We start from the raw sequence: 13,301 nt of genomic DNA, 5'->3' as shown, positions 1-13,301 counted from the left end.
AATCACACTCAAATACCTGCAGCAATCACAATCAAACACCTGCAGTAATCACAATCGAATACCTGTAGTACTCACAATTGAATACCTGCAGTAATCACACTCGAATACCTGCAGTAATCACAATCTAATAACTGTAGTAAACACACTCGAATACCTGCAGTAATCACACTCGAATACCTGCAGCAATCACAATCAAATAACTGTAGTAATCACACTCGAATACCTGCAGTAATCACACTCGAATACCTGCAGTAATCACAATCTAATACCTGTAGTAATCACACTCGAATACCTGCAGTAATCACACTCGAATACCTGCAGTAATCACAATCAACTAACTGTAGTAATCACACTCGAATACCTGCAGTAATCACAATCAAATACCTGCAGTAATCACAATCTAATACCTGTAGTAATCACACTCAAATACCTGCAGTAATCACAATCTAATACCTGTAGTAATCACAATCGAATACCTGCAGTAATCACAATTGAATACCTGTAGTAATCACACTCGAATACCTGCAGTAATCACAATCAAATACCTGCAGTAATCACACTTGAATGCCGGCACTAATCAGATTTGAATTCCTACAGTAATCACACTTGAGTAACTGCAGTAATCACACATGGATACATGCAGTAATCACACTCAAATACCTGCAATAAACACATTCAGATATGAGCATGAATCTCCCAAATACCTGTAGTAATCACACTCGGATAAGTGCAGTAATCACACTCAAATAACTGCAGTAATCACACTTGATTATGTGCAGTAATCACATTTGGATATGTGCAGTAATCACACTCCGATACGTTCAGTAATCACACTCAAATACCTTCAGTAATCACACTTGAATACCTGCAATAAGCATAGTCAATTACTTGTAGTAATGACACTCGAATACGAGCAGTAATCATATCCGGATATGTGCAGTAATCACAGTCAAATACCTCCAGTAATCACACTCGACTATGTGCAGTAATCGCACTCGGATAGCCGCAGTAATCACACTCGATTACATGCAGTCATCACACTTGAATACCTGTAGTAATCACACTCAAAAACCTGCGGTAATCACACTATGATCACACTCAACTACATGCAGTAATCACACTTGGCTACATGCACTAATTGCACACGAGTATGTGCAGTAATCACACTTTCACATCTGTAGTAATCACACTTGGATACGTGCAGTAATCACACTGGCATACATGCCGTAATCACATTCGGATATGTGCAGTAAACATAGTCAGATACCTGTAGTAATCACACCCAAATACCTGCAGGAATCATACTCAAATATATGCAGTAATAACACTCGAATACCTACAGTAATCATTCTCAGATGCGTGCAGTAATCACACTTGGATATCAACAGTAATCACACTTGGATACATGTAGAAATCACACTCGAATATCTGCAATAATCACACCTAGTTAAGTGAAGTAGTCACACTCAGATACATGCAGTAATCACACTCGAGTATCTGCAGTAATCACACTTGGATACGTGCAGAAATCACACTCAAATACCTACAATAATCACACCTGGTTAAGTGAAGTAATCACACTCGTTTATGTGCAGTAATCACACTCGAGTATCTGCAGTAATCACACTCGGATACACTTAGTAATCACACTCAGTTATGTGTAGTAATCACACTCAGATATGTACAAGAATCACACTCGAATACCTGCAGTAAATAAACCTAGTTAAGTGAAGTAATCACACTTGGATACATGCAGTAATTACACTCGGATATGTGTAGTAATCACACTCCAATACCTGTAGTAATCATACTTGGATACGTGCAGTAATCACACTTGATTACATGCAGTAATCACACTTGGATACCTGTAGTAATCACACTCAGATACCTGCAGTAATCACACACAAATATGTGCAGTAATCACACTCGAATACCTACAGTAACACTCTCAGATATATGTAGTAATCACAGTTGGGATACCAGCAGTAATCCCACTCAAATATCTACAGTAATCACACCTGGTAATGTGAAGTAACCACACTCGATATCTGCAGTAATCACACTCGCACACCTGGAGTAATCACACTCAGATACCTGCAGAAATCATACCCAAATACATGTAGTAATCACACTCAAATACCTGCAGTAATCAAACTCACATACCTGCAGTAATCATACCCAAATACGTGTAGTAATCCCACTCAAATACCTGCAGTAATCACACTCACATACCTGCAGTAATCACACTCAAATACCTGCAATAATCACACTCACATACCTGCAGTAATCACACTCACATACCTGCAGTAATCACACTCCAATACCTGCAGTAATCACACTCAATATCTGCAGTATTCACACTCACATACCTGCAGTAATCATACTTAAATATCTGTAGGAATCACACTCACATACTTGCTGTAATCACACTCAAATACCTGCAGTAATCACAACAAAATGCCAGCGTAATCCAACTCAAATACTTGCACTAATCACACACAAATACCTGAAGTAATCAGGCTGAAATACCTGCAGTAATCACACTCAGAAACGAGCAGTAATCACACTCAACTACATGCAATAACCTCACTCAGATACCTGCAATAATCACACACGAGTACATGCATTAATCACTCTCGCACACCTACAGTAATCATACTCGATTACATGCAGGAATCACACTTGAATACCTGTAGTAATCACACTCAGATACCTGTAGTAATCGCACATGTGTATGTGCAGTAATCACACTCGAATACCAACAGTAATCACTCTCAGATAAGTGTAGTAATCATATTTGGATACCTGCAGCAATCCCACTCAGATACATATAGTAATCACACTTGGCTACCTGTAGTAATCACACTCGGATATGTACAAAAATCACACTCGAATACCTGCAGTAATCACACCTGGTTATGTGAAGAAATCACACTCGGATATGTGCAGTAATCATACTCGCACACCTGGAATAATCACACTCGAATAACTGCAGAAATTATACTCAAATACCTGCAGTAATCACACTGAAACACATGCAGTAATCACACTCACATACCTGCAGTAATCACACTCAAACACATGCAGTAATCACACTCACTTACACATGCAGTAATCACACTACACATACCTGCAGTAATCAGATTGAAATACATGCAGTAATCACACCTAATAACCTGCAGTAACCACAATTGGAAATGAGCAGTAATCACACTCAGAAATGTGCAGTAATCACACTCAGATACGTGCAGTAATCACACTTGGATATGTGCAGTAATCACACTCAGATACCTGCTGTACTCACACTCAGATACGTGCAATAATCACACTCAAACATCTGCAATAATCACACTCAGATACCTGCAGAAATCTCACTCAGATACCTGCAGTAATCGCACTCGAATATCTGTGGTGATCATACTTAAATATGTGCAGTAATCTCACTAAGATAGTTCAGTAATAACACTCAAATACCTGCAGTAATCACACTTGGATACCTGCAGTAATCACACTCAACTACCTGCAGTAATCACACTTGATTACATGCAATAATCATTCTCAAATACTTGCAGTAAGCAGGTTCGAATACGTGCATTAATCACACTCAAATACGTGCAGTAATTGCACTCGGTTACCTGCAGTAATCACACTCGAATACGTGCAGTAATCACACTCAGATACATGCAGTAATCACACTCAGATACATGCAGTAATCACACTCAGATACGTGTAGTAATCACACGCAAATACCTACAGTAATCGAACTCGAAAATGTGCAGTGATCACACCCAAATACCGCAGTAACCACACGCGCAAACATACAGTAATCACACCCAAATATCTGAAGTAATCACACTCATATATCTGCAGTAATTGTACTTGAATACATGCAGTAATCAAACTCGAATACCTATAGTAATCACACTCGAGTAACTGCAATGATCACACTCAAATACCTGCACTAATCACACCTGAATAACTGCAGTAATCATACCTGGATGCATGCAGTACTCATACTCAAATACCTGCAGTAATAACACTCGGATAAGTGCAGTAATCGCACTCGATTATGTGCAGTAATCATACTCAAGTACCTGCAGTAATCACACTTGGATATGTGCAGTAATCATACTCAGATACCTGCAATAATCACACTCAGATACCTGCAACAATCACACTCAGATACCTGCAGAAATCCCGCTCAGATACGTGCAGAAATCTCACTCAAATACCTGCAGTAATCGCACTCGAATACCTGTAGTGATCATACTTAAATATGTGCAGTAATCACACTCAGATAGTTCAGTAATAACACTCAAATACCTGCAGTAATCACACTTGGATACCTGCAGTAATCACACTCAACTACCTGCAGTAATCACACTTGGATATGTGCAGTAATCACACTCAGATACCTGCTGTACTCACACTCAGATACGTGCAATAATCACACTCAAATATCTGCAATAATCACACTCAGATACCTGCAATAATCACACTCAGATACCTGCAGAAATCTCACTCAGATACCTGCAGTAATCGCACTCGAATATCTGTGGTGATCATACTTAAATATGTGCAGTAATCTCACTAAGATAGTTCAGTAATAACACTCAAATACCTGCAGTAATCATACTTGGATACCTGCAGTAATCACACTCAACTACCTGCAGTAATCACACTTGATTACATGCAATAATCATTCTCAAATACTTGCAGTAAGCAGGTTCGAATACGTGCATTAATCACACTCAAATACGTGCAGTAATTGCACTCGGTTACCTGCAGTAATCACACTCGAATACGTGCAGTAATCACACTCAGATATGTGCAGTAATCACACTCGAATACCTGCAGTAAGCACAGTCAATTATGTGCCATAATCACACTTGGATATGTGCAGTAATCACACTTAATTTCCTGCAGTAATCAAACTCGGATACCTGTAGTAATCACACTCAGATACGTGCAGTAATCACACTCAAATACTGCAGTAATCATACTCAGATAAGTGCAGTAATCACACTCGAATACCTGCAGTAAGCATAGTCAATTACATGCTGCAATCACACTTGGATATGTGCGGTAATCACCTCCAAATACCTGTAGTAATCACACTTGAATATGTGCAGTAATCACACTCAGATACGTTCAGTAATCACACTTGAATACCTACAGTACTCACACTCAATTTTGTGCAGTAATCACATTTCGATATGTGAAATAATCACTATCAGATACCTACAGTAATCACCCTTGAATATGTGCAGTAATCAAACTCAGATACCTGCAGTAATCACATTCAAATACCTGCAGTAAGCATAGTCAATTATGTGCAGTAATCACACTCGAATATGTGCAGTAATCACAATCGAATAACTCCAGTAATCAGAGTTGAATATGTGCAGTTATCACACCCTTTCACCTGCAGTAATCACACTCAGATATGTACAGTATTCGCACTCAAATTCCTGCAGTAATCACACTCGAATACCTGAAGTAATCAGACTTGCATACCTGCAGTAATCACACTCGAATATCTGCAGTAATCACACTCAAATGCCTGCAGTATTCACATTCGAATGCCTACAGTAATCACACTCAAATACCTGCATAAATCACACTTGAGTACCTGAAGTAATCACACCCAGATACCTGCAGTAATTGCACTCAAATGTGTGCAGCAATCACACTCAAATATGTGCAGTAATCACACTCGAATACCTACAGTAATCACACTTGAATACCTACAGTAATCACACTCAAATAACTGCATTGATCACACTCGAATACCTGCAGTAATCATACTTGGATAAGTGTAGTAATCACACTCAGATACCTGCAGTAATCACACTTGGATTCCTGCAGTAATCACACTCAGATATGTGCAGTAATCACACTCAGACACCTGCAGTAATCACACTCAGATACCTGCCAAACTCACACTCAGGTTCCCGCAATAATCACACTCAGATACTTGCAGAAATCATGCTCAGATACCAGCAATAATCACACTCAAATATGCGCAGTAATCACACTCAGATAATTCAGTAACCACACTCAAATACCTGCAGTAATCACAATCGAATACCACCAGTAATCACAGTTGAATATGTGCAGTAATCACACCCTTTCACCTGCAGTACTCACACTCAGATACATGCAGTAATCACATTTGGATACGTGCAGTAATCACACTCAAAGTCCTGCAGGAATCACACTTGAATACCAACAATAATCACACTCGAATACTTGCAGTAATCAGGTTTGAATATGTGCAGTAATTGCACTCAAATACATGCAGTAATTACACTCGGATATTTGCTGTAATCACACTTTAATATGTGCAGTAATCACACTCACATACCTGCAGTAAGCATAGTCAATTACATGCTGTAATCACACGTGGATATGTGCAGTAATCACACTCGATTACCTGCAACAATCAGAATCGAATACCTGCAGTAATTACACTCGAATACCTGCAGAAATATTCATCCACAAAAATATTCCACAATTGAGAAGGAGATCTTTTTGGTGTTGACGGTGCAACATTAATGTTGCTGGTAATGTGTCTGAGACAATTGTATGTACTGATCCTAATGTCTTTGAAATATTTCAAGATAAAAGTACCAGGCTGTTCAGATGGAGTTTATTGTTCCAACCATTTAATTTGAAGATTATACATGAGAGAATGGATTTGCATTGACAAGACTTTGATGAAGGAAGATGTAGATGTTCAATGGTGGAAAAAGCAAATTGAATATTGTATGTACTGTAGTATTGCATGTTTGCTTAGAGTCATTGTAATGTACATGTATTGTAATGGATTGATAGCATTAACAAAAAAATTAAATGAAGCCATCTTTGTATATTGATTCTTTAAAGGGGCAGGTGTAATGATGCTATGGCTTTGGGTGTTGTATTTTGTCCTGGGTTTTTTTGAAAGGAGGTTTCAAGCTAGAGGGGAAAAGCTAACTTTTCCAAAACCAACAAAGGCCTTGAGGGTACGTTTAAAGTAAACACAGTAGAAGTAGCATGACTGCGGAGGATTAAGATGAGAGTAGTGCTGGAAATGCACAGCAGGGCAGGCAGCATCCGAGGAGCAGGAAGATCGACGTTTCGGGCAGCAACCCTTCCTCAGATTCTGGATGAAGGGCTCCTGCCTGACCTGCTGAGCTTTTCCAGCACAACTCTAATCTTGACTCTAAACTCCACCATCTGCAGCACCCACTTTCACCTGAATGAGTGGAGTCAGGGTCCCACTGAACTAGAGTTTACTTCAACTTTCAGTAGTTGTAGAACATACAACAATACAGCTCAGAGTAGGCCCTTTAGCCCTCGATGTTGCACCAACCTGTGAACTAAGCTAAGCCCATACCCCTACACTATCCCATCATCATCCATGTGCTTATCCAAGGACTGTTTGAATCTCCCTAATGTGGCTGGGTTAACTACACTGGTGGGCAGGGCATTCCACACCCCTACCACTCTCAGAGTAAAGAACCTGCCTCTGACATCTGTCTTAAATCTATACCCCTCAGTTTGTAGCTATGCTCCCTCATACAAGCTGAGGTCATCATCCTAAGAAAAAGACTTTCACTACCTACCTTATCTAATCCTCTGATCATCCTGTATGTCTCTATCAAATCCCCTCTTAGCCTTCTTCTTTCCAATGAGAACAGACCCAAGTCTCTCAGCCTTTCCTCATAAGACCTTCCCTCCAGACCAGGCAACATCCTGGTAAATCTCCTCTGCACCTTTCCCAATGCTTCCACATCCTTCCTGTAATGGGGCGGCCAGAACTGTACACAATATTCCAAGTGCGGTCGCATCAGCATTTTGTATAGTTGCAGAATGACATTACAGCTCAGGAACTCAATCCCTCTACCAATGAAACCTAACACACCGTATGCCTTCTTAACAGCACTGTCCACCTGGGTGGTAACTTTCAGGGATCTATGTACATGGACTCCAAGATCCCTTTGCACATCTACACTGTCAAGAATCTTTTCATTGACCCAGTATTCTGCCTTCCTTTATCCCAAAGTGCATCACCTCACATTTAGCTGCATTGAACTCCATTTGCCACCTCTCAGCCCAATTCTGCAGTTTATCCAAGTCTCCCTGCAACCTGCAACACTCTGCCACACTGTCCACTACTCCTCCAACTTTAGTGTTGTCTGCAAATTTACTAATCCATCCACCCATGCTGCATCTAATTCATTTATAAAAATGACTAACAGCAGTAGTCCTAAAACAGATCCTTGTGACACACCACTAGTAACCACACTCCAGGCTGAATATTTTCCATCAACCACCACTCGCTGCCTTCCTACAGAAAGCCAGTTTCTAATCCAAACTGCTAAATCACCCTCAGTTCCATGCCTCTGCATTTTCTCCCAACAGCCTACCACGTGGAACTTTATCATAGGCTTTACTGAAGTCCATGTATACCACGTCAACTGCCCTACCTTCACCCACCTGCTTGATCACCTTCTCAAGAAACTCAGTGAGGTTTATGAGATATGACTTGCCCTTGATGAAACCATGTTGACTGTCTCCAATCAAATTGTTGCTTGCTAGATGATTATAAATCCTATCTCTTTTAATCCTCTCCAAAACATTTCCTACAAAGGACGTAAGGCTCACTTGTCCATAATTACCTGGGTCATCCCAATTGCCCTTCTTGAACAAGGGCACAACATTTGCAATCGTCCAGTCTCTGGTCCAACACCTCCTCCCTCGCTTCCCAGAGAGTCCTCGGATAAATCCCATCTAGCCCAATGGACTTGTCTATTTTCATTCCTTCTAGAATTGATAACACCTCTTCCTTACTAAGTTCAATCCTTTCTACCTCATTCTTCTCTTTTACAATATTCTCCTTTTCCTGAGTGAAAACTGATGAGAAATATTCATTTAGCACTTCTCCGATCTGCACAGTGTCCACACACAACTTTCCACTTCTCTCTTTGACTGGCCCTATTCCTACCCTGGTCATCCTTTCATTCCTCACATACCTATAGAAAGCTTTAGGGTTCTCCTTTATTCTATTTGCTAAAGATTGCTCGTGTCTTCTCTTTGCTCTTCTTAACTCTCTCCTTAAACCCTCCCTAGCTAATCTGTAACTCTCCATCGCCTCATCTGAACCGTCTCGTCTCATCATCACATAAGCCTCCTTCTTCCACTTAACAAGAGATGCAATTTCTGTAGTAAACCACGGTTCCCCTAACTTATCACTTCCTCCCTGCCTGACAGGGACATACCTATCAAGGACATGCAATATCAGTTCCTTAAACCAGCTCCACATTTTAGATCAGATTAGATTACTTACAGTGTGGAAACAGGCCCTTCGGTCCAACAAGTCCACACCGACCCGCCAAAGCACAACCCACCCAGACCCCATTCCTCTACATTTACCCCTTTACCTAACACTACGGGCAATTTAGTATGGCCAATCCACCTAACCTGCACATTTTTGGACTGTGAGAGGAAACCAGAGCACCCAGAGGAAACTCATGCAGACATGGGGAGAATGTGCAAACTCCACACAGTCAGTCACCTGAGGCGGGAATTGAACCCAGGACTCTGAGGCAGCAGTGCTAACCATTGTGCCACTGTGCTGCCCACAATTTTGATTGTCCCCATCCACTGCATTTTGCTACCCCATTCTATGTATCCTAAGTCTTGCCTAATTGCATTATAATTGCCTTCCCCATCTATAACTCTTGCCCTGTGGCATGAACCTATCCCTTTCCATCAGTAAACTAAACATAACTGAATTATGGTCACTCTCTCCAAAGTGCTCACCTCCCACTAAATCAAACACCTGGCCTGGTTCATTACCAAGGACCAGATCCAGTGTGGCCTCCCCTCTTGTTGGCCCTTCGACATATTGTATCAGGAAACCCTCCTGTACACATTGGACAAAAATTGATCCAACAAACATACTAGAGTTATAGGATTTCCAGTCAATGCTGGGGAAGTTAAAGACCCCATCATGACCACCCTGTTCCTTTCACCCCTACCCAGAATCATTTTGCCGATCCTCTCCTCCACCTCCCCGGAACTCTGTGGAGGCCTATAAAAAACTCCAAGCAGTGTGACCTCTCTTCTCCTGTTTCTAACATCAGCCCATACTACCTTAGTAGACATGTCCTTGTCAAAAGTTCTTTCAGCCACCATTATATTGTCCTTGACTAATAAGGCCACACCTCCCCCTCTTTGACCATCTTCCCTGATCTTAATGAAAGATCTAAACCCTGGATCCTGCAACATCCATTCCCAACCCAGCTCTATCCATGCCTCCGAAATGGCCACAACATCGAAATCCCAGACACCTATCCATGCTGCAAGCTCACCAACTTGTTTTGGATACTTCTGCCGTTGAAGTAGACACACTTCAAACCAGCTTGCTGTCTGCCAGCACACTCCTGTGACCGTGAAATCTTGTCCATGCCCTCCCTACACTCATCCTCCTGTCCACTGGAACTACACCTCAGGTTCCCATCCTATGTTGGGGTTTTGAAGTTGGTTGTGCAAGTTGCCATACCTAATTCTCTGCCAGAATTTTCTCAAGATGTTCTTTCCTCTTGGACTGGAGAAACATTGCATGTGAGACCATCTATTATACTGAATTTACCTTTGCCAAGGGTGTGTTTATGGGATGTTATTGGGCATCGCATAATTGGAACAGTTCTTGTTTATAGTTATAGAGTGATAGTGTCCGACAGCACAGAGATGACCCTTTGGCCCAAACTGGTCCGTGCTGACCAAAATGTCCATCCACATTAACCCCATTTCCCTGCACTTGGCCCATACCCTTCTAAATCTTTCCTATCCATGTATTTGTCCAAATGCCTTTAAACTGTTGTTAATGTAGCTGCCACAACCACTTCCGCTGGCAGCTCATTCCATTTGGGTACCACCCTCTGTGTAAAAAACGTTGCCCCTCAGGTTCCCTTTTATTCTTTCCCCTCTAACCTTAAACTGATGCCCTCTCGCCCTCAATTCCCCAACCCTGGGAAAAAGACTGAGTGCATTCACCCTATCCATGCCTCGCATGATCTTATTCACTTCTATAAGATTCCCCCTCAGTCTCCTACGCTCTAAAGAAAAAAAAAATCATAGCTTGTTCAGCCTCTCCCTGTGACTCAGACCCTTGAGTCCCAGCAACATCCTTGTAAATTTCTTCTGCACTCTTTCCAGTTTAATAACATCCTTCCTATAGAAAGGTGACCAAAACTGAACACAATACTCCAAGTGCGGCCTCACCAACGTCCTGTGTAACTGCAACGTAACTTCTATACTCAGTGCCTTGACTGATGAAGGTCAATGTGTCAAAAGCCTCCTTCACTGCCCTGTCTACCTGTACTCCATTTTCAGAGAACCCTGCACCTGAACCCAAGATCCCTCTGTTCCACTACGCTCCTTAAGGCCCTACCAGTCACCATGAAACTCTTAACTTTTTATTCAACTTTCCAAAGTGCAAGTCCTCACATTTATCTATATTAAACTCCATTTGTTGTTTTTTGGTCCACTCTCCCACTGCTCAAGATCCTGCTGCGATTTCTGATAACCTTCCTCACTGTCCACGATACCGTCTATTTTCGTGTCATCTGCAAACTTACTAATTCCTGAAGAAGGGCTCATGCCCGAAATGACGACTCCTTGGATGCTGCCTGACCTGCTGCGCTTTTCCAGCAACACATTTTCAGCTCTGATCTCCAGCATCTGCAGTCCTCACTTTCTCCTAGAAAACTTACTAATCATACCTTGTTAATTCTCATCTGAAACATTGATACAGATAACAAACAGCAATGGGCCCAGCATCAAGCCCTGAGACACTCCAATAGTTACAGGCCTCCAATCCAACCAGCACCTTCCACTATTACCACTCTGCTTCCTACCATCAAGCTAATTGTGTATCCAATTTGCCAGCTCCCCTGGATTCCATGAGATCCAACTTTCTAGAGCAGCCTACCATGTGGAAACTTATCAAAGGCCTTACCGAAATCCATATAGACTACATCCACCATCCTGCCCTCGTCAACCTTCCTCGTCACTTCATCAAAGAACTCTAACAAATTTAATAGGCATGCTCTCCCATGCACAAAGCCATACTGACCATTCAACATAATCTATTATACTGTTAAGTTTTCCAGTAGAGTTAATGTTGTACTAATTCATCTTCCTTTTGTTTGTCTTTTAACTGTAGGGTAAGAATAAATTGTGGAGAAAGTGAGGCCTGCAGATGCTGGAGATCAGAGTCAAGAGTGTGGCGCTGGAAAAGCACAGCCGGTCAGGCAGCATCCGAGGAGCAGGCGAGTCGGCGTTTCAGGTATAAGCCTTCCATCAGGAATGTGGTCAGGCCACTATCAAGAATGCTTCTGATGAAGGGCTTATGCCTGAAATGTCGAGTCTCCTGCTCCTCGATGCCGCCTGACCGGCTGTGCTTTTCCAGCGCCACATTCTTTGACTAAGAATAAAATGTGTTTTGCTTTAAGTAGTGTAGCCATTTGAATTGTATCTGGAACACAGCACCTTCCACTTGCCTTTACATAAGCTGAGGGTCTAGGCTATCTCCCTGATATATTTGATGTGGGGGTTGGTCTGGTCTATAACACACAGACTTAATGGGCTGAAGGGTCTTTTTCTATGCTGTAGACCTCTATGATTCTGGTTAAAGGAGTTGATGGCAATTAAGATGGAAATAAAATGAACACGGTTAGTCGAGACAGCATTAAGGGAGAGGATGTTCAAGCATATTTGAAGTTTGATTTAAAATGAACAGTTCTCTGAGTTTCCTGGAGTTCAGGATCTAGGAGGGAAGTTGAGACAAGGATTGGGTGATCTCCTGCTGCATCCCTGAAGGAAGCCCCCTGCTTCTCCAAGCTGCTCTGATCACACAACACCCATCCCCATGGAATCGAGAGGCCCCAGGGTGGGAGAGGGGAGCGGTCAGGAGCCCCACCCAGTCAGACCTTGGACTCAGCAGCTGGAGACATTGGCTGCTGGTGGAAAGCCAGCCTCAGAGCTGCAAGGTGAGCCAAGTCAAATGTGGTGGGGGGAGGGGGTGCAGGGAGAGGTTTGACGGGATGGGGAAGCAAGGGGAGAGAGAGAGAGAGAGATGCTGAGGGGTGGAGGTAAATGCTTGGATACAAAGGTTTGGAGTAGCTCTCTGAGGATTCCATGACCCCCTCACACCCCCGCCACTTCCCCAATATCCAGTCTTCCAATTGCATACAACCCGTTTAATTAAATGTCCTTCCCACCTCCAAACCCACCAACAAAGTCATCAG

The sequence above is a fragment of the Hemiscyllium ocellatum genome, chromosome 42, assembly GCF_020745735.1.
Source record: "Hemiscyllium ocellatum isolate sHemOce1 chromosome 42, sHemOce1.pat.X.cur, whole genome shotgun sequence".
Taxonomy (NCBI): Eukaryota; Metazoa; Chordata; class Chondrichthyes; order Orectolobiformes; family Hemiscylliidae; genus Hemiscyllium; species Hemiscyllium ocellatum.
This window is presented reverse-complemented; position numbering follows the sequence as displayed.